General features: G+C 49.7%; 1 protein-coding gene across 2 annotated transcripts in view; it reads left to right on the top strand.

The window, feature by feature from the left end:
* The window catches only part of LOC130357250 (gastrula zinc finger protein XlCGF26.1-like), a 78,096-nt gene extending 62,459 nt beyond the window's left edge, over positions 1-15,637 (top strand). For both annotated transcript variants that reach the window (XR_008889158.1, XR_008889157.1), the window contains exons 2-5: positions 1,748-1,884; positions 3,896-4,477; positions 6,097-6,163; positions 15,571-15,637. The gene's annotated coding sequence lies outside the window, so the exon portion shown is untranslated. The remainder of the gene's footprint in view (positions 1-1,747; positions 1,885-3,895; positions 4,478-6,096; positions 6,164-15,570) is intronic.
* The last annotated feature ends 7,501 nt before the right edge of the window (positions 15,638-23,138 follow it).

Genomic DNA, 23,138 nt, shown 5'->3' with positions numbered 1-23,138 from the left:
CACTGTAGGGGGTGCTATGTGTACAGCACTATTTATTGTGAGGCACTGTAGGGGGCGCTATGTTGTATACAGCACTATTTATTGTGAGGCACTGTAGGGGGCGCTATGTGTACAGCACTATTTATTGTGAGGCACTGTAGGGGGCGCTATGTGTACAGCACTATTTATTGTGAGGCACTGTAGGGGGTGCTATGTGTACAGCACTATTTATTGTGAGGCACTGTAGGGGGTGCTATGTGTACAGCACTATTTATTGTGAGGCACTGTAGGGGGCGCTATGTGTACAGCACTATTTATTGTGAGGCACTGTAGGGGGCGCTATGTGTACAGCACTATTTATTGTGAGGCACTGTAGGGGGCGCTATGTGTACAGCACTATTTATTGTGAGGCACTGTAGGGGGCGCTATGTGTACAGCACTATTTATTGTGAGGCACTGTAGGGGGCGCCATGTGTACAGCACTATTTATTGTGAGGCACTGTAGGGGGCGCCATGTGTACAGCACTATTTATTGTGAGGCACTGTAGGGGGCGCTATGTTGTATACAGCACTTTTTATTGTGAGGCACTGTAGGGGGCGCTATGTGTACAGCACTATTTATTGTGAGGCACTGTAGGGGGCGCTATGTGTACAGCACTATTTATTGTGAGGCACTGTAAGGGGCGCTATGTGTACAGCACTATTTATTGTGAGGCACTGTAGGGGGCGCTATGTGTACAGCACTATTTATTGTGAGGCACTGCAGGAGGCGCTATGTGTACAGCACTATTTATTGTGAGGCACTGTAGGGGGCGCTATGTGTACAGCACTATTTATTGTGAGGCACTGTAGGGGGCGCTATGTGTACAGCACTATTTATTGTGAGGCACTGTAGGGGGCGCTATGTGTACAGCACTATTTATTGTGAGGCACTGTAGGGGGCGCTATGTGTACAGCACTATTTATTGTGAGGCACTGTAGGGGGCGCTATGTGTACAGCACTATTTATTGTGAGGCACTGTAGGGGGCGCTATGTGTACAGCACTATTTATTGTGAGGCACTGTAGGGGGCGCTATGTGTACAGCACTATTTATTGTGAGGCACTGTAGGGGGCGCTATGTGTACAGCACTATTTATTGTGAGACACTGCAGGGGGCGCTATGTGTACAGCACTATTTATTGTGAGGCACTGTAGGGGGCGCCATGTGTACAGCACTATTTATTGTGAGGCACTGTAGGGGGCGCTATGTGTACAGCACTATTTATTGTGAGACACTGCAGGGGGCGCCATGTGTACAGCACTATTTATTGTGAGGCACTGTAGGGGGCGCTATGTGTACAGCACTATTTATTGTGAGGCACTGTAGGGGGCGCCATGTGTACAGCACTATTTATTGTGAGGCACTGTAGGGGGCGCCATGTGTACAGCACTATTTATTGTGAGGCACTGTAGGGGGCGCTATGTGTACAGCACTATTTATTGTGAGGCACTGCAGGGGGCGCTATGTGTACAGCACTATTTATTGTGAGGCACTGCAGGGGGCGCTATGTGTACAGCACTATTTATTGTGAGGCACTGTAGGGGGTGCTATGTGTACAGCACTATTTATTGTGAGGCACTGTAGGGGGCGCTATGTGTACAGCACTACCTGATATGTCTGACCCATCTTACATATCCTTTTTAACCCTGTATATACTTTGTCACAAATGATATTATCGAGAGTTGTTTATAATTCATCCTTTATACTTTATCTTGGTTTTCCTCAGGTTTCTCAGGACTCTCACAACTACAGACCATGGTCCTTTATATAAATGACCGACCAAGGATGGAGGAGGACAGGGACCACATGTCTGGGAGGATATTAGATCTCACCCTAGAGATGATCTACTGGATCACTGGAGAGGTGAGCGGGTCACATGACCTTCCTTGTATCTCTATTAAAGGAGTATTCCGACACAACCTGTTTATGGGGGGAAATGAATCATTAATAAAGGTTATATCACATTGTAATATACTCACGTCATCCATGTCGGCTTCTTCCCGGTCTTCTCCTCGCTCTTCCATCTGGCCAGAAGCTGGATCCTCTGACGCTCGACCGCGTCTTCTTCACGATCCGGCGCCATCTTCGCCCAGTGACTCATCGCACCCATGAGTCACTGCGGCCTGTGCCGGCCTCCCAGCCCGGAGTCGGCAACTCCCCCAAAGTTAATTTATTCTGCACATGCGCAGTACTACGCAAATAGCATAGGGCTAACGCTAGGCTCCTATCGCTGCTATTTGCGTAGTGCTGCGGCATTCTTGTGACACCGCTAGTGCAGTGTTTCCCAACCAGGGTGCCTCCAACTGTTGCCAAACTACAACTCCCAGCATGCCCGGACAGCCGAAGGCTGGGAGTTGTAGTTTTGAAACAGCTGGAGGCACCCTGGTTGTGAAACACTGCGCTAGTGGGCACATGGATTAGTGGGCACATGGATGGGTGGATCAGTGGGCTAGTGGGCACATGGATCAGTGGGCTAGTGGGCGCATGGATGGGTGGATCAGTGGGCACTTGGATCAGTGGGCTAGTGGGCACTTGGATCAGTGGGCTAGTGGGCACATGGATGGGTGGATCAGTGGGCTAGTGGGCACTTGGATATCAGTGGGCTAGAGGGCACATGGATGGGTGGATCAGTGGGCTAGTGGGCACTTAGATCAGTGGGCTAGAGGGCACATGGATGGGTGGATCAGTGGGCTAGTGGGCACATGGATCAGTGGGCTAGTGGGCACATGGATGGGTGGATCAGTGGGCTAGTGGGCACATGGATGGGTGGATCAGTGGGCTAGTGGGCACATGGATCAGTGGGCTAGTGGGCACATGGATCAGTGGGCTAGTGGGCACATGGATCGGTGGGCTAGTGGGCACATGGATCGGTGGATCAGTGGGCTAGTGGGCACATGGATCAGTGGGCTAGTGGACACATTGATGGGTGGTTCAGTGGGCACATGGATCAGTGGGCTAGTGGGCAAATGGATGGGTGGATCAGTGGGCTAGTGGGCACATGGATCAGTGAGATAGTGGGCACATGGATGGGTGGATCAGTGGGCTAGTGGACACTTGGAGCAGTGGGCTAGTGGGCACATGGATGGGTGGATCAGTGGGCTAGTGGGCACTTGGATCAGTGGGCTAGTGGGCACATGGATGGGTGGATCAGTGGGCTAGTGGGCACTTGGATCAGTGGGCACATGGATGGGTGGATCAGTGGTCTCGTGGGCTAGTTTGCACATGGATCAATGGGCTAGTGGGCACATGGATGGGTGGATCAGTGAGCTAGTGGGCACATGGATGGGTGGATCAGTGGGCTAGTGGGCACATGGATCAGTGGGCTAGTGGGCACATGGATCAGTGAGCTAGTGGGCACATGGATCAGTGGGCTAGTGGGCACATGGATGGGTGGATCAGTGGGCACATGGATCAGTGGGCTAGTGGGCAAATGGATGGGTGGATCAGTGGGCTAGTGGGAACATGGATTAGTGGGCACATGGAGAGGGCTGATGAGCTGGGAGCGGGAGGATGGGAGGAGATAACCACAAGGGAAGGAGCTGTGGGCGTCACTTTACTATAATTTATTATAATTTCCTGAGGGGGAGAGAGCAGCAGCTAACAGGAAGCTGGCTCAGGGAGTCATGGGAAATGTAGTCTTTATGACATGGCTGCTTACTGCTACAGGTGGCAATTACAAGAGAATGGCTGGGCCAATTTTGACAAATGAGGTATCGTTGGAAAGGTCTTTGAAAGAGCTATCAGATGAGGTAAACTTTTTTTTTTTTTTTAAGTACCAGCACTCCGGAGTACTCCTTTAATAAAGCGGGGAAATGAGCGGAAAGGTGCGGGATTCTTCTTCTCTCTGTAGTGATCAGTGTCTCCCCATACACAGGATTACACAGTAGTGAAGAAGTCGTCTGGTGAGTGTGTGACACCCCGTGTGTCAGGAGGCTGGAGCAGGAGCCAGAGCCCCACCCCCGAGGAGCCTCCACCTCATTCACTGATACATGAGCAGAAGATCCTAGAACTTACCTCCAGGATCACTGAGCTGCTGACTGGAGAGGTGAGCGCTGCTGGGAATGCTGGGACATTATACAATAACACCAAGGTATGAAGTGTCTGGAGGAGAATTGTATCATTGTCTGTGTCAGGTTCCTATAAGGTGTCAGGATGTCACTGTCTATTTCTCCATGGAGGAGTGGGAGTATTTATTAGGACACAAGGATCTGTACAAGGATCAGGTCATGATGGAGGATCACCAGTCCCTCACATCACCAGGTAAGAGGAGAGAGCAGGTTTGTGGATCTCCTAGATTCCCCCATCATCTGATCATCACATATAACAATGGATTCAGTCACTGTGTTTATTTCCTATAGATGGATCCAGTAGTATAAATCCACCCGAGAGGTGTCCCCGTCCTCTATATCCCCAGGATTGTAAAGAGGAAGAGGAGGATATCCCACTGGACCATCAGGTAGATGAAGCTGAGATATCTACAAATCCCCTATAGATGAATATAATGAAGCTTCAATTTTTTTTAAATAAACTGGTGCCATAATATTAAACAGATTTGTAAATTACTTCTGTTAAAAAATCTTAATCCTTCCAGTACTTATCAGCTGCTATTTGCTCCACGGGAAGTTCTTTTCTTTTTGCAGTTCCTTTCTGTCTGACCACGGTGCTCTCTGCTGACACCTCTGTCCATGTCAGGAACTGCCCAGAGCAGGAGAGGTTTGCTATGGGGATTTGCTCCTGCTCTGGACAGTTCCTAAAATGGACAGAGGTGTCAGCAGAGAGCACTGTGATCAGACAGAAAGGAAATGCAAAAAGAAAAGAACTTCCTGTGGAGCAAATAGCAGCTGATAAGTACTGGAAGGGTTAAGATTTTTTTAATAGAAGTAATTTACAAGTCTGTTTAACCCTTTAAAGGGGTACTCCGCCCCTAGACATTTTCCAAAGGATAGGGGATAAGATGTCAGATCGCCGGGGGATCGCTGCTGCAGCACCCCGCTATCATTACTGCGCAGAGCGAGATCGCTCTGCACGTAATGACGGGCAATACAGGGGCCGGAGCATCGTTACGTCACGGCTCCGCCCCTCGTGACATCACGGCCCGCCCCCGTCAATACAAGTCTATGGGAGGGGGCGTGGCAGTCATCACGCCCCCTGCCATAGACTTGCATTAAGGGGACGGGCCGTGATGTCATGAGGGGCGGAGCCATGATGTCACGCTGCTCCGGCCCCTGTATCGCCCGTCATTACGCACAGAGTGAACTCGCTCTGTGCAGTAATGATAGCGGGGTGCCACAGCGGCGATCCCCGGGGTCCCCAGCAGCGGGACCGCGACGATCTATCATCTTATCCCCTATCCTTTGGATAGGGGATAAGATGCCAGGGGTGGAGTACCCCTTTAAAGACGAACCCATTTTTACCTCAATGACCAGGCTCTTTTTTTTTATTTATTTTTTTATTTGACATGTATCTTTTTAAATGGTAATAACGTGAGAACGCTTTTTCTGAGCGGAGCGATTCTGAGATTGTTTTTTCGTGACATATTGTACTTTATATAAGTGGTGCATTTTTGTTGACACATGCAGCATTTTTTGTGAAAAACTTCAAAATATTGTGAAAAACTGGAACATTTCTGGCGATTAAAAAAAAAAAGGAGACATGATCTGACCTCCTGCTGCCATAGCAACCAATGGCGACCCACGAGGGGGTTAATGCTGCGAGCCTATCTGATGCTTGGACGTATGCATACGTCCTATATCGGGAAGGGGTTAACTTTCTGGCACCTGTTGATTTAAAATAAAAATGTTTTCCAGGGGAGTACCCCTTTTTAAGCACATATTCATAGTAAGGTAATCCTGAAGGACTATAGCGATTCCTTACTGACTATAGCACAGCTGTCCTCTTCAGGATAGACTCCCATCATTTCATGGGACATAATAACATATACATAACTGCTGATGTGTAATACACTAGAGGAGATCCATGTGATCACCACTTGAGGAGATCCTTCTCCAGAGCTCTGGCTCTTTCCTGGATATAGAATAAACTACTAAAGGTTATTTTTTTTTTTCTTCTCCTCAGGTTCTTAAGGTGGGATCTTTGGAAACAGTGAACAGACTTGAAAGCCCCATATTAGCGTCTGTGGTTGGTAAGAGCCTATCAGAAATCTTGTGTTACAGACTGAGCTTACTTAGACCATGTTCACACTGCCAAATTTTAGCGGAAGGTCTGCCCTAAATTTTTAGACTGACATTCCGCAAACAGGGGGGGCCCTACGACTGCTCCGAAATGCGCCATCACAGCAATGCATTTCTGAGTGGGTTCCGCAGAAAGAATTGAAATGTCAATTGTTTCTGCAGAGGATGCATTTGGGATTTTGCCATTTGCATGGTGCAGCAGAATCCCAATGAAAACAATGCGACTTTGCTGCAACAGAATTTCCAAATTCTGCTCGGAAATTACGTTTTCTCAATCAGCTCCATTGGGGGACACAGGAACCGTGGGTATATCTTGCTGCCACTAGGAGGCTGACACTAGGCATACCAAAAGAAGTCGGCCCCTCCCAGCAGGGTATACCCCACCTACTGCCTTAGAGACACTCAGTTTTAGCTAAGTGTCATAGGAGGCAACACGGGCCTGGATTGCTCCAGGCCTGGTCTATTTGTTATTTTTTAGTGTTAGTGTTTAGTGTTTTTTCCTCTTTTTAGTTTTTCTAGGTAGGGGCGACAGGAGCATGGCGCTGCCTGTTTCCCCACATGCGACTGAAGGGCACGGTTCCATAGTGTATGGTCCGTTAACCCTTCCTCGCCACCGGCCAGCATCAGGTCTGTACCTTGGGTCCGGGTCGCCTATTGCCTCTGCTCGCCCCGCTTAAAGAAGCCTGGCATGATGCAGCAAGCTTAGTCTGGTGAAGACTTCTGGGGAGAACTTCTAAGGAGGTAAGTATGCCTCCATAGCAGGTGAGTATGCTCCCTACACCCCTCACCCCTCTATCTACTATGGCTCCTCAAGGGTTAAGGGAACACCTTTATTTTCTCTTGGGGGGCCCTCTTATTGTTATGGGGTGGGGGCACTCTGGGACTTGGACTAATTGGGGTTCTCCCCGGCAGCGGTTCTCGCGGTGGGGACGGCTGCCGGCTTCACAGCCTTCGGGGAGGCGCATTCGGCCGGGAGCCAGGCCGCTACTTTAGCCCGCGGCTTGGGCCTGGTCCCGGCCGAGTGTAACTCCGCCCCGCGGACGGTCTGGGCTATTGTCACTCCGACAGCCGTCCCCACAGAGGGAGACGGCTCCCGGCTTCATTGGCTTCGGGGCGGCATTCGGAGCCGGGCCGCTAGTTTAGTCCTGCTTGGGCCTGGTCCCGGCCGAGTGTAGCTCCGCCCCCATTTTTCACGCTCTCTGAGCGCCCATTCTGCAGCGCTGATGGCGGCAGCGCGGGCACATTAGGCTGTCTCAGCCTATTCTATGCCAGTGCACGCGGTAACTCCTCCCCTCGAAACCACGGGACACCGCTCCGGGTCCAGCACTGCCTCTTCACAGACGCTGCTGCACTCTGCTCCTGTGGGTCCTTCTCAGCCTGCATCTTCTACATATCTGCTATCCAGCCAACAGTCCTATATTCCGAAGCTGCTGGGACATCAGTCAGGACCTGGGTGAGCTAGTTCCAGTTCTTCTGTCTCTAGTTGGCTGTACTTGGCAATGTCTACCCCAGCATTGAACCTTCCCACAGACAGGTGGCCCCTGCTTTGGTCACTTACTATGCTTGTACAGGGTGTAGGGTTCCATTTTTGGGGGGTTTGGCTCTTCCCACTTGTTCTGCCTTCTCTTCCTCACGCCCTACTACCCCTGCCCATGATGCTCCTTCGGCGTCTGTGGCCCCTGAACCGGCCCCGGTTTGGGTGTCTTCCCTCTCCCAAACTATCTCAGACTTGACGCAGGTTTCCAAGGAGGTGGCTACATCCTTAAGGCAGTCTTCCCTACGTCCCCCTGGGGAAGCAAGTTCGGCGTCTTCGGACCGTCGATGCTCCCACAGACGTCCATGTTTTTTTTTTTTTTTATCCTGACTCCTCTACTAAAAACAGGCGCCGATCGCGCTCCAGATCCCCCGCTCCTAGACAGCGTTCCCAGTCACGCGACCGCTCTTCTAGGGGCCGTTCCCCGAACCCCCATTCTAGATCACGGTCACCTAGATCGGGAGCCTCCACTAACCGTTCCCGATCTTCGGGTGAATTGGCGGACTCGGAACCTCATTCGGATTCTGAGGAGCTGTCCTCCATGTCTGACTTGGTGGACGACCTGGTGTCTGCAGTCAGGGACACTTTCCATCTACAGGACCCTGGACCTTCGGACCCTGCTCCTGAGGTTTCCTTTGCCCGTACTCCTCGTTCTCCTAAGTTTTTTCATCCTCATAAGGAGTTTGATATACTTCTGGAGACCGCCTGGAAGCTTCCGGAGAAGCGCTTCCAAGGCACTAAACGGTTAAAGACTTTGTGTCCATTCCCGCAGGACCTTATCTCTAAATGGACCATTCCACCATCTGTGGATCCCCCAGTCTCCCGTTTTTCAAAATCCACCACTCTGCCGTTGGCGGATGCCGCTTCCTTTAAGGATCCCGCGGACAAGCGGGTCGAGAATTTGGCCAAATACGCATTTGAAGCGGTGGGATCCTCCCTACTCCCGGCCTTCTCTTCCACCTGGGTTGTGAAGGCCTTAGCTGTGTGGGTTTCTCAGCTTCGTCAAGGTCTATTGTCCGGGGCCTCCCCGGATGATCTGGCTAAGATTGGTCGTCAGGTGTCAGACGCTGGCGAATATTTATGCCAGGTTTCGTTCGAGTCTGCTCGCTGTGCGGCTGTCGCGTCTGGCAACCTAGTCGCCATTCGTCGCTCCATGTGGCTCAAAGCTTGGAAGGCCGATTCGGCTTCCAAGAAATCTCTGACGGCAATGGCCTTTACTGGCGGTCGACGACTGAGGCTATGGGCGGTAAAAGTTCTTTTCTTCCCCAGAACAAGGCTCGCGGCACTGCGGCTCGTGGGGGTTTTCATAAGTCAACCTCCTTTCGGTCCTTTCGCTCCCTGGGTTGGAGGCACCAGGAAAAATCGAGCCCCTCGCAGGGTAGGCAGAGCCCGTCCTTCAAACTTCGCTCCTCCTGGAAGCAGGATAATCGTTCCAACCGATTTCCCGCTAAATCAGGAACCCGCTAACCTGCCTCAACCTGAAGGGGCGCCCCCACCTGGGACTCCGTACTTCTTTTTCGGAGCGTCTGGTTGGCACAAGTCCAGGACTCTTGGGTTCGGGACGTCATCTCAGGCGGTTACCAAATCGAGTTCACTTCCTTTCCCCGGGATCGTTTTTTTCGGTCCCGACCTCTTCGTTCACCTACTCTGGCCGCGGGTTTTCGTTCTGCCATTCGCACTCTATTGCAACAGGGTGTCATTGTGCCTGTTCCATCTCAGGACCGTTTCAGGGGTTTCTATTCAAACCTCTTCGTTGTGCCCAAAAAGGAGGATTCGGTCTGTCTGATTTTGGACCTGAAACTCCTCAACCAACATATTCGCCACCTCTGTATGGAGTCACTACGGTCGATTGTGGCATCCATGGATCAGGGCGAATTCCTATCTTCAGTGGACATTCGGGATGCGTATCTACACATTCCGATTTTTCCTCCTCATCAACGTTTCCTCCGCTTTGCCGTTCCGCAGGGCCACTTTCAATTTGTAGCTCTGCCCTTCGGCCTGGCCACGGCTCCCGGGTTTTTACCAAGGTCCTGCGGGCTGTCATGGCCATTCTCAGGTCCCGAGGGATGTCTGTCCTTCCTTACCTGGACGACCTGCTTATCAAGGCCCCTTCCCGGATACAGAACGAGGAGAGTCTCCACATCACCCTGCTGACCCTAACCAGCTTCGGGTGGCTGATCAACGAGGAGAAATCCAACCTTTCTCCCTCCCGGTCTCTGGTCTTTCTGGGCCTCCGGTTCGATACCGGGAGCGCCCGAATCTTCCTCCCTCTGGAGAAGCGGAGTGCTCTACTGTCAGGTTTTCGTCACTTGGGACGCCCGCATCCAGTGTCCATTCGTGCTTGCATGGCAGTGCTGGGCAGGATGGTGGCGGCTATAACTGCGGTTCCGTTTGCGCTGTTACATTGCCGCCCGCTTCAGTGGGCTATTCTGTCCCTGTGGGACGGATCCCCCTGTCCTTGGATCATCAGATCCGTCTGCCCGCCTCGGCTCGCCAGTCTCTTCTTTGGTGGCTCCACTCTCCCCTCCTTCAGAGCGGCCGCTCGTTTCTACCGTTGCTCTGGCTGGTTCTTACGACGGATGCGAGTCTGCTCGGTTGGGGGGGTGTTCTCCTGGACCGGACGGTCCAGGGCCGGTGGTCACCTCGGGAAGCCAGGCTTCCTTTCAATGTCCTGGAGATCAGGGCGATATTTCTTTGTCTCCGACACTGGGAGTCTCTTCTTTGGGGTCGCCCAGGTCGCATTCAGTCGGAGTGTATCTCAACCGACTGCACTCGCAGCAGTGCCGCCATGACCGAGGTGTCCAAGATCTTGACCTGGGCGGAACACATGGTTCCCTCCATATCAGCGATCCAAAATTGGGAGGTAGACTTTCTAAGTAGCTCCTCTCCCGATCCCGGGGAGTGGTCCCTTCATCCGGAGGTGTTTGAGTCCATTTGCCGTCGTTGGGGGGGTTCCGGACGTGGACCTCTTTGCGTCCCGCTTAAGCCGGCAGGTTCCAAGCTTCGTGGCAAAGTCCAGAGATCCTCTGGCGCTGGCCGCGTACGCCCTCGTCATTCCCTGGTCTCGGTTCACTCTCCTGTACCTGTTTCCACCAATTCCCCTCCTTCTCCGAGTGCTCAGGAAACGGAAGGCGTATCGGCCATCCTAGTGGCTCTGGATTGGCCCCGCCGATCTTGGTACGCCGACGTGGTTCGGCTCATGGCGGACGTTCCCTTTCGACTACCAGATCGCCTCGATCTTCGGTCTCAGGGTCCTCTTTGCCACCCCAATTCACAGCCACTGCGTTTGACGGTGTGGCGGTTATTCGCACTATGCTCAGGGCACATAAGCCATCCTCGGCTAGGATCTACCATAGGACTTGGCGGGCTTATTTTCGGTGGTGTGAGGCCCGCTCTCTTTCCCCAGTTCGTTTTTCTATGCCGAACCTTCTGGCGTTTCTGCAGTCGGGTCTGGAGACGCGCCTGGCTCTTAGTTCTCTCAAGGGTCAAGTGTCGGCGCTGTCTATTCTTTTTTAGCGGCCTCTAGCTTCTGACTCGTCGGTTCACACCTTCCTCCAAGGAGTAGCTCACGAGATTCCTCCCTACAGGTCTCCTACTCCCCCTTGGGACTTACATCTGGTCCTGAGTGCCTTGCAATCCGTTCCGTTCGAGCCTATCCGCGATATTTCTCTTCGTTTCCTCTCTTACAAGGTCGCCTTTTTGGTAGCTGTGACCTCGAACCGTTGGGTATCGGAATTGGCAGCTCTTTCTGGTCAACCTCCTTTCCTGATTCTTCATCAAGAAAAGGCAGTACTTCGGCCGGTTCCTTCTTTTGATCCGAAGGTGGTTTCATCCTTTCATCTGAACGAGGATATCGTTCTTCCTTCCTTCTGCCCTGCCCCATCTCATCCTAAGGAGCGTTCTCTCCACAATCTGGATGTGGTCCGAGCCTTGCGAGTTTACCTCAAGGCCACCTCTTCTTTCCGACGGTCGGAGTCGCAGTTTGTCCTTCCGGAGGGCCGACGCAAAGGTTTGGCGGTTTCTAAGGCCACCATCTCCAGGTGGATCCGGTCTGCCATTTCGGAAACATATCGTTCCAAGGGGAAGGATCCTCCCTTCCGGATTACGGCTCACTCCACTCGCTCTGTGGGGGCCTCTTGGGCGGTCTTTAACAGGGCTTCGGCCGTACAGGTGTGTAAAGTGGCTACTTGGTCTTCAGTGCACACGTTCACCAAGTTTTACCAAGTGCACACTTCTGCATCCGCCGACGCCTCTTTGGGGCGTAAGGTTTTGCAGGCAGCGGTGGCTCTGCCGTCCGCTTGATTCTGGGTTACGTGGTTCCCACCCCGGGGACTGCTTTGTTGTGTCCCACGGTTCCTGTGTCCCCCAATGGAGCTGAATGAGATAAGGAGATTTTTTTACACTTACCATAAAATCTTTTTCTCAGAAGCTCCATTGGGGGACACAGCTCCCACCCTGTGTTGTTAGTTGTCGTCTGAGAGTTGGTCGCCTGTCAGTCTGTTGGTTCGTTGTTTTGACTGGGCTCCCTCCGGACTCTGTATTTTTTCGGTTCCTCCTATTGCTTTGGGACTAAAACTGAGTGTCTCTAAGGCAGTAGGTGGGGTATACCCTGCTGGGAGGGGCCGACTTCTTTTTGTATGCCTAGTGTCAGCCTCCTAGTGGCAGCAAGATATACCCACGGTTCCTGTGTCCCCCAATGGAGCTTCTGAGAAAAAGATTTTACGGTAAGTGTAAAAAATCTCCTTATGTGAACAAGACCTTTTAAAGGGGTTATCCAGGAATTGAAAAACAGAGCTAATTTCTTACAAAAACAGCTCCCTCTCTGTCTCCTGGTTGTGAGTGGTATTGCAGCTTGACTCTATTTACTTCAAATGAACTGAGCTGCAGCACCACACCCAACCTGGAGACACACAGGGAGAGGTTTTTGAAAGAAATTAGCTCTGTTTTTCGATTCCAGTTTAACCCCTTTAAAAGAAATATATAATCATGCTGGGAGTTGCAGTTTTGTAACAGCTGGAAGCGCCCTATTTGGGAAACACTGGTTTATGAGGTTAAATATTTGGACCTAGTGGCCCCTAATAAATGAATAATGCTACCTGTACCCATATTTCAAATTTAAAAAAATGTAGTCAATTTGGTATTGCAGCGTGCAAAATTACGGGATCTGTTAAATTGTCACATTCCTGTTCCTGCACTGTCAACGGGAAAAATTCCCCAAAATAACAAAGTATCACATCCCAGAAAAAAATGTCATAAAAAGGGATCAAAAGTCCCATCTGCGCAAAAGATTTAAAAAAATTACAAATCACGGTGCCCAAAAAAAAAAAAGAGACCCTTCCCACAGCTCTGTAGGGGGTAAAATAAAGGATGCCAGTAAAAAGTACAACTTGTCCTGCAAAAAATAAGTCCTAATACAACTGTATAAAAGAAAAATCCTATAAGACGGTGCTTTGAAGCGGATAGGCTCAGCTCAGCACTTGTGCTAATTTGTATCTCAACTTATCAGACACCTACCCCCTATCCACGGGATCATGGAGGGTCCGACTGCGGTACGCCCCATAAAGGTCATCATCCCATACAGAGGGCTTAGGCCACCTCTTACTCTTAAAGGGGTACTCCCGTGGATTTTTTTTTTTTTTTTTTAAATCAACTGGTGCCAGAAAGTTAAACAGATTTTGTAAATTACTTCTATTAAAAAAAATCTTAATCCTTCCAGTACTTTTTAGGGGCTGTATACTACAGAGGAAATGCTTTTCTTTTTTGGATTTCTCTTCTGTCACGACCACAGTGCTCTCTGCTGACCCCTGCTGTCCATTTTAGGAACTGTCCAGAGCAGCATATGTTTGCTAAGGGGATTTTCTCTTGCTCTGGACAGTTCCTAAAATGGACAGCAGAGGTCAGTAGAGAGCACTGTGGTCGTGACAGAAGAGAAATCCAAAAAAGAAAAGCATTTCCTCTGTATTATACAGCCCCTAAAAAGTACTGGAAGGATTAAGATTTTTTTTTATAGAAGTAATTTACATATCTGTTTAACTTTCTGGCACCAGTTGATTTAAAAAAAATAAAAGTTTTCCACCGGAGTACCCCTTTAACCCCTTAAGGACTCTGGGTTTTTCCGTTTTTGCACTTTCGTTTTTTCCTCCTTACCTTTTAAAAATCATAACCCTTTCAATTTTCCACCTAAAAATCGATATTATGGCTTATTTTTTGCGTCGCCAATTCTACTTTCCAGTGACATTAGTCATTTTACCCAAAAATGCACGGCAAAACGGAAAAAAAATCATTGTGCGTCAAAATCGAAAAAAACCCGCCATTTTGTAAATTTTGGGGGCTTCCGTTTCTACGCGGTGCATATTTCGGTAAAATTACACCTTATCATTATTCTGTAGGTCCATACGGTTAAAATGATACCCTACTTATATAGGTTTGATTTTGTCGGACTTCTGGAAAAAATCATAACTACATGCAGGAAAATTTATACGTTTAAAAATGTCATCTTCTGACCCCTATAACTTTTTTATTTTTCCACGTATGGGGTGGTATGAGGACTCATTTTTTGCGCCGTGATCTGAAGTTTTTATTGGTATGATTTTTGTTTTGATCGGACTTTTTGATCACTTTTTATTCATTTTTTAATGGTATAAAAAGTGACCAAAATACGCTTTTTTGGACTTTGGAATGTTTTTGCGCGTACGCCATTGACCGTGCGGTTTAATTAATGATATATTTTTATAGTTCGGACATTTACGCACGCGGCGATACCACATATGTTTATTTTTTTTACACTGTTTTATTTTTTTTATGGGAAAAGGGGGGTGATTCAAACTTTTATTAGGGAAGGGGTTAAATGACCTTTATTAACACTTTTTTTTTCCTTTTTTTTTGCAGTTTTATAGGTCCCATAGGGACCTATAACACTGCACACACTGATCATTGTTATCCCATAAGGACCTATAACACTGCACACACTGATCTCTTATACTGATCATTGTTATCCCATAGGGACCTATAACACTGCACACACTGATCTTCTACACAGATCACAGGCGTGTATTAACACGCCTGTGATCAGTGTTATCGGCGCATGACTGCTCCTGCCTGGATCTCAGGCACGGAGCAGTCATTCGTCGATCGGACACTGAGGAGGCAGGTAAGGGCCCTCCAGGTGTCCGGTCAGCTGTTCGGGACGCCGCGCGACCGAACAGCCCGACTGAGCAGCCGGGTCACTTTCACTTTCACTTTCACTTTAGAAGCGGCGGTCAGCTTTGACCGCCGCTTCTAAAGGGTTAATACCGCACATCGCCGCGATCGGCGATGTGTGGTATTAGCCGCGGGTCCCGGCCGTTGATGAGCACCGGGATTGACGCGATATGATGCGGGATCGCGGCGCAGGACGTAAATATACGTCCTGCGTCGTTAAGGGGTTAAAGGGTTACTCCGCTGCTCAGTGTTTGGAACAAATTGTTCCGAACGCTGGAGTCGGTACCGGGAACTCGTGAGATTATAGCCCCGCCCATTAATGTCACGTCCCGCCCCCTCAATGCAAGTCTATGGGAGGGGGTGTGTCACGAGCTGCCGGCTCCAGCATTCGGAACAGTTTGTTCCAAACGCTGAGCAGCGGAGTACCCCTTTAAACCCCCCTTACATATTCTGTATCCACTTTATACCCAGCGAAGTATGATATTATCAACAATATTGTATATAGAACACATCAGTAGCTAAGTCGCCTCCATTGCATACTAGTTCTTTTATAATTTACTTTAAGCGACACTTTATACTCCATGTAAAATGAGATTTCACAGCAAAGTCTCTTCTTTCCCTCAGGTTCCTTAACTACAGGACTCACACAGAAGCTAAAGTTTTCTTTGAAAGACAATGGTGTTTTTATGACCATTAACCCATCAGGAATAGTCAAGGACAGAGACCACATGTCTGGGAGGATATTAGACCTCACCCTAGAGATGATCTACTGGATCACTGGAGAGGTGAGCGGGTCACATGACCTCACTTGTATCTCTATTAATAAAGCAGGGAAATGAGCGGAAAGGTGCGGGATTCTTCTTCTCGCTGTAGTGATCAGTGTCTCCCCATACACAGGATTACACAGTAGTGAAGAAGTCGTCTGGTGAGTGTGTGACACCCCGTGTGTCAGGAGGCTGGAGCAGGAGCCAGAGCCCCGCCCCAGAGGAGCCTCCACCTCATTCACTGATACATGAGCAGAAGATCCTAGAACTTACCTCCAGGATCACTGAGCTGCTGACTGGAGAGGTGAGCGCTGCTGGGAATGCTGGGACATTATACAATAACACCAAGGTATGAAGTGTCTGGAGGAGAATTGTATCATTGTCTGTGTCAGGTTCCTATAAGGTGTCAGGATGTCACTGTCTATTTCTCCATGGAGGAGTGGGAGTATTTATTAGGACACAAGGATCTGTACAAGGATCAGGTCATGATGGAGGATCACCAGTCCCTCACATCACCAGGTAAGAGGAGAGAGCAGGTTTGTGGATCTCCTAGATTCCCCCATCATCTGATCATCACATATAACAATGGATTCAGTCACTGTGTTTATTTCCTATAGATGGATCCAGTAGTATAAATCCCCCAGAGAGATGTCCCCGTCCTCTATATCCCCAGGATTGTAAAGAGGAAGAGGAGGATATCCCACTGGACCATCAGGTAGATGAAGCTGAGATATCTACAAATCCCCTATAGCAGGGGTACTCAACTGGTGGACCATGGTCTAGATCCAGGCCGCAGCCGCCAGTCATCCGGACCTCCTACCAGATCTCCCCTTATTCATTTGTAGCAGTGTCTTTAAGATACAGACACAGATACAAATGAATAGCTGTGTCCCTGCCCGGCGCTTCTGTGATGCAGGTGGCGCGATTAGCGCTGCCTGCATCATCTGCTTTGGCCAGGCCTGACAAGAAGAGAGCAGAGGAGCAGCAGGACCTGGGACGGGAGCCAAGCTCTCAGGTAAACATTTGTGTTCCCCCATCTGTAACTCCCCAGTTTTTGTAGAACTACAGCTCCCATCATGACCTTCTGTCTCTGCATGATGGTAGTTGTAGTTTGCAACAGCTGGAGAGTCACAGTGGCATCCTTAATTCTGGGGCACAGTGGCATCCTTAATTCTGGGGCACAGTGGCATCCTTAATTCTGGGGCACAGTGGCATCCTTAATTCTGGGGCACAGTGGCATCCTTAATTCTGGGGCACAGTGGCATCCTTAATTCTGGGGCACAGTGGCATCCTTAATTCTGGGGCACAGTGGCATCCTTAATTCTGGGGCACAGTGGCATCCTTAATTCTGGGGCACAGTGGCATCATTAATTCTGGGGCACAGTGGCATCATTAATTCTGGGGCACAGTGGCATCCTTAATTCTGGGGCACAGTGGCATCCTTAATTCTGGGGGCACAGTGGCATCCTTAATTTTGGGGGCACAGTGGCATCATTAATTTTGGGGGCACAGTGGCATCATTAATTTTGGGGGCACAGTGGCATCATTAATTTTGGGGGCACAGTGGCATCACTAATTCTGGGGGCACAGTGGCATAATTAATTCTGGGGGCACAGTGGCATCACTAATTCTGGGGGCACAGTGGCATCATTAATTCTGGGGGCACAGTGGCATCATTAATTCTGGGGGCACAGTGGCATCATTAATTCTCGGGGCACAGTGGCATCATTAATTCTCGGGGCACAGTGGCATCATTCATTGTGTGGGCACAGTGGTGTCATTGTTTTAGGGACAGAGAGATTCAATTAGTCGGTAAAGGGCACAGTGTTTGTCGAAAAATTTATTTGGGGGCATAGCATGTGGCAGTAATATTGCAGGGGAATAGTGTGTTGGCAGTATTATATTCAGAGGGTACAGTGTGTTGGCAGTATTATATTCAGAGGGTACAGTGTGTTGGCAGTATTATATTCAGAGGGTACAGTGCGTGGCAGTATTATATTCAGAGGGTACAGTGCGGGCAGTATTATATTCAGGGGTACAGTGTGTGGCAGTATTATATTCAGGGGTACAGTGTGTGGCAGTCTTATATTCAGTGGGTACAGTGTGTGGCAGTATTATATTCAGGGGTACAGTGTGTGGGAGTATTATATTCAGGGGTACAGTGTGTGGCAGTATTATATTCAGGGGTACAGTGTGTGGCAGTATTATATTCAGTGGGTACAGTGTGTGGCAGTATTATATTCAGGGGTACAGTGTGTGGGAGTATTATATTCAGGGGTACAGTGTCTGGCAGTATTATATTCAGTGGGTACAGTGTGTGGCAGTATTATATTCAGGGGTACAGTGTGTGGGAGTATTATATTCAGGGGTACAGTGTGTGGCAGTATTATATTCAGAGGGTTCAGTGTCTGACAGTATTCAGAGAGTACAGTGTGTGGTAGTATTATATTCAGGGGTACAGTGTGTGGCAGTATTATATTCAGGGGTACAGTGTGTGGCAGTATTATATTCAGTGGGTACAGTGTGTGGCAGTATTATATTCAGGGGTACAGTGTGTGGGAGTATTATATTCAGGGGTACAGTGTCTGGCAGTATTATATTCAGTGGGTACAGTCTGTGGCAGTATTATATTCAGGGGTACAGTGTGTGGTAGTATTATATTCAGGGGTACAGTGTGTGGCAGTATTATATTCAGAGGGTTCAGTGTGTGGTAGTATTCAGGGGTACAGTGTGTGGTAGTATTATATTCAGAGGGTACAGTGTTTGGCAGTATTATATTCAGAGGGTACAGTGTATGGCAGTATTATATTCAGAGGGTTCAGTTTGTGGTAGTATTATATTCAGGGGTACAGTGTATGGTAGTATTATATTCAGGGGTACAGTGTGTGGCAGTATATTCAGAGGTAAAGTGTGTGGCAGTGTTATATTTAGGGGCACGGTGTTTGGCAGTATTATATTCAGCGGTACAGTGTCTGGCAGTATTATATTCAGGGGTACAGTGTGTGGCATTATTATATTCAGGGGCACAGTGTGTCGGTCCTTTACTGGATGGCAGACGTGGATAAGCGGACCCTCACTAAAAATAGTTGAGTACCCCTGCCTTATAGATTATTATAATGAAGATTCTATTAATCTCCTCCAGCAGTGCAGTATAGGATCTATAGGATCACAAACTAGGTGCACTTGTAGAACAGGACACGTGGGTGTAAGTTTCTTCTGTGTCATGTGTTAGTATAGATGGGAGTAGACCGAACATGACCCGACTTCTTATAGGATAAATCTGTTCATTCTTATTCTGGAGCTTCAGACCTTCACCTAAATACAGGATATACTAAAGTTCCATTTTGTTTTGTTCTCAGGTGGTTCATGTGGGATTATTGCAAGAAAATAATGGATTTCATGGGCCCACTCAGTCCTCCATATCGGTATCCGTGAATGGTAAGAACCTTTCATAACTCGTGTATCTTTATTCTGCCATTATGAATATCAGACTTTTCAAAAAGTAAAAAAAAAAAAAAAAACCCTGACTTTGAAAGCCTGATTTGGTTGGGGGTGACAAGGTGATTTCACTGCTTCTACTGCTGTTATTGAACTTCTGAGAGTCCCCCTGTGCAAATCTATTTCTCATTCTCTCTATTTCATGGGCGGGGACCAGAGCTAGGCTGTTTGCCAGTAGTACACATATAGGAACTGTCTTTCCCTTAGTTGTCTGGCCAAGCACAGCACCTACACCCTATCTGCTATGCTATGACATAGTGCTGCTGAAAGTGCTATGGTCTTTATAGGCTTGCAATGTGAAAGAAGAAGCAGGGAAGATGTTCCTCTAAGCCCTGAACTTCATACATTTGAGAGAAGCCTTGATTTACCTTTCATTGGCTCACAGATTGTAGGTACACAGGTGAGGCTCACTCTTCCCCTCTCCTGCACATAGCAGTAGCTAAACCCCATCCCCACTTTCTGTGTTCCATCCTCGTCTGTCTGTTTCGAAATTTCCCCCGGGAAGTAAGACACCTAGTGGCCAAGACTTGATGCTCTTTTTGGTGGTGTGAGGAGTCATTATTTATACATAAAGGATATACAAATATCTTAGAAATCACATAGACTAACAAATAGAGGGGCATTGTTTTAATATTACAGTGATCATTTAACCTGTATTACAATTCAGGAGATGTATAATAGATATCTGCGTTTTTTTTTGTTGTTTTTTTATGCATCATATTCCTTGGCGCTATTATGATGAATTACACAATTGCAATTGTAGTGCAAATTCAGATTAATAGAGTAAAGGTTTCATGATATCACAACAGGCAGATCATCTACCATGACTCTCCCTCTGGATGTCTGCACCATCCAATGGGACTGGAGTGAGTGGTCCAGTTATGGACCATTGGGAAGTTAAAGTGGTATTCCGGCTTTATACATCTTATCTCCTATCCAAAGGATAGGGGATAAGATGTATGATGGCAGGGGTCCCGCCGCTGGGAACCCCCCCCCCCCCCCGATCTCGGAGAAGCCTCTGGCATTCTTTGTCGAGCGTTGCCTCCGAGGCGGGGACTTGACGTCACGGCCACTCCCTCTAGTGACGCCACGCCCCTCCATTCATGTCTATGGGAGGGGGCGTGACAGCCGTCACGCCCCCCTCCCATGGACATGAATGGAGGGGCGCAGCGTGATGTCACTAGGGGGTGTGGCCATGATGTCATGTCCCCGTCTCGGAGGCAGCACCCGGCAAAGAATGCCAGGGGCTGCTCCGAGATCGCAGGGTTCCCATTGGCGGGACCCCCACCATCACACATCTCATCCCCTATCCTTTGGATAGGGGATAAGATGTATAAAGCCGAAATTCCCCTTTTACTATGCATGGCATTTTTACATGGTACTTTTATACTTTGCTGTACACTGCATATTCTGCATTGGAAGGGGGAAACATGTCCGAATTTGTTGCTGAGGTCACCAGAATGTAGATTTTTAGGGGTCACCCATGTATACTGGGGGCAGTATCGTCTAACCACTACACCCTGGTATATGGATTTCTGCATGACTATATTGATGAGGGTAGACCCCCAGTATTGCAGGATCTGACTAATTGTGGTTCTGTATACCTTTCCTTTTTCTTTCTTTTCTATAAAGGGACTTTTTGTTTGTATTCATTGTATTCATGGCATTTGCGGCCGTCCAGTCTAACTATCCCCCGGCAGCCGTTCCCACAGTGGAGGCGGCTGCCGGCCCTTCAGGTCGGGGCGGCGTGTTTGGCCGGGAACCAGGCCGCTAATTTAGCCCGCGGCTTCGGCCTTGTCCCGGCCGAGTGTAGCTCCGAGTGTACCTTGTTCCAGCAGCCGTCCCGACAAGGGAGACGGCTGCGGGCTTCTCTGTCAGGCGTCATGGTGTGGCCGGGAGCCAGGCCGCTGCTTTACTGCAACTTGGCCTGGTCCCGGCCGAGTGTGGCTCCGCCCCACGGGCGGTCTTGTCTGCTTTCACTCCGGCAGCCGTCCCCGCAGAAGGAGACGGCTGCCGACTTCACTTCTTAGGGCTGCTTCGGCCTGGTCTTGGCCGAGTGTAGCTCCGCCCCTTCCCGCGCTCTGAGCGCCAAATCTTCAGCGCCGGCACGGGGAGGACTGATTCAGCCTATCAGGACCAGGCTGTCTCAGCCTCTCCCATGCTAGCGCGGGCACGGTAACTCCTCCCCTCAGGTCACGTGTCTCGCTCCTGGTCCAGTGCTGTTCTTCTCAGACGCTGCTGCACGCTGCTCCTGTGGGTCTTCCACCTCTGTTTTCCAGCTGGCCTTCCTGTATTCCGAGGTGTAGGGACGTCAGCCAGGAACCTGGGTGAGCTAATTCCAGTTCTTCTGTCACCAATTGGCTGTGCTTGGCAATTTCTACGCCCAGCATTGAACCTTCCCTCAGACAGGCGGCCCCTGCTTTGGTCACTTACTATGCTTGTACAGGGAGTAGGGTTAAATTTTCGGAGGTTTCGGCTGTACCCACTTGTTCTGCCTGCTCTTCCTCACACCCTACTACCCCTCCCCAAGATGCTCCTTCGGTGTCCCTGAACCGGCCCGGGTTTGGGTGTCTTCCCTCTCCCAGACTATCTCAGACTTGACGCAGGTTTCCAAGGAGGTGGCTACAGCCTTAAGGCAGTCTTCCCTATGTCCTCCTCGGGAAGCAAGTTCGGCGTCTTCGGACCATCGACGCTCCCACAGACGTCCATGGGTTTTTTATCCTGACTCCTCTCCTGAAAACAGGCGCCGCTCGTGCTCCAGATCCCTGCTCCTAGGCAGCGTTCCCGGTCACACGACGGCTCTACTAGGGGCCGTTCCCCGAACCGCCATTCTAGATCCTGGTCAACTAGATCGGGAGCCTCCACTATACGTTCCCGATCTCCTGGTGAATTGGCGGACTCAGACCCTCATTCGGATTCTGAAGAGCTGTCCTCCATGCCCGACTTGGTGGACGGCCTGGTGTCTGCAGTCATGGACACTTTCCATCTACAGGACCCTGGACCTTCGGACCCTGCTCCTGAGGTTTCCTTTGCCCGTACTCCTTGTTCTTCTAAGTTTTTCCATCCTCATAAGGAGTTTGATGTGCTTCTGGAGACCGCTTGGAAGCTTCCGTAGAAGCGCTTCCAAGGCACTAAACGGTTGAAGACTTTGTGTCCATTCCCTCAGGACCTTATTTCTAAATGGACTGTTCCACCATCTGTGGATCCCCCAGTCTCCCGTTTATCAAAATCCACCACTCTACCGTTGGAGGATGCCGCTTCCTTCCTCTTCCACCTGGGTTGCGAAGGCCTTAGCGGTGTGGGCTTCTCAGCTTTGTCAAGGTCTGTTGTCCGGGGCCTCCCCGGATGATCTGGCTGAGATTGCTCGTCAGGTGTCAGACGCTGGCGAATATTTATGCCAGGTTTCGTTGGAGTCTGCTCGCTGTGCGGCTGTCGCGTCTGGCAACCTAGTCGCCATTCGTCGCTCCATGTGGCTCAAAGCTTGGAACGCCGATTCGGCTTCCAAGAAATCTCTGACTGCAATGGCCTTTACTGGCGGTCGCCTTTTTGGGAAACGGCTAGACGACATCATCTCTGAGGCTACGGGCGGTAAAAGTTCTTTGCTTCCCCAGAACAAGGCACTGCGGCTCGTGGGGGGTTTCGTAAGTCAACCTCCTTTTGATGCTTTCGCTCCCTGGGTCAGGGGCACCAGGAAAAATCGAGCCCCTCGCAGGGTAGGCAGGGCCTGTCCTTCAAACTTCGCTCCTCCTGGAAGCAGGATAATCGTTCCATCCGATTTCCCTCTAAATCAGGAACCTGCAAGCCTGCCTCGACCTGAAGGGGCACCCCCACCTAGGACTCCGTCTCGGGTGGGCGGTCGTTTATTTCTTTTTCGGAACGTCTGGTTGGCACAAGTCCAGGACTCTTGGGTTCGGGACGTCATCTCCGACG

Source organism: Hyla sarda, chromosome 2, assembly GCF_029499605.1.
Source record: "Hyla sarda isolate aHylSar1 chromosome 2, aHylSar1.hap1, whole genome shotgun sequence".
In the NCBI taxonomy this organism is placed as follows: Eukaryota; Metazoa; Chordata; class Amphibia; order Anura; family Hylidae; genus Hyla; species Hyla sarda.
The sequence above is the reverse complement of the archived record's forward strand: the minus strand, read 5'-3'. Positions and strand labels throughout refer to the sequence as shown.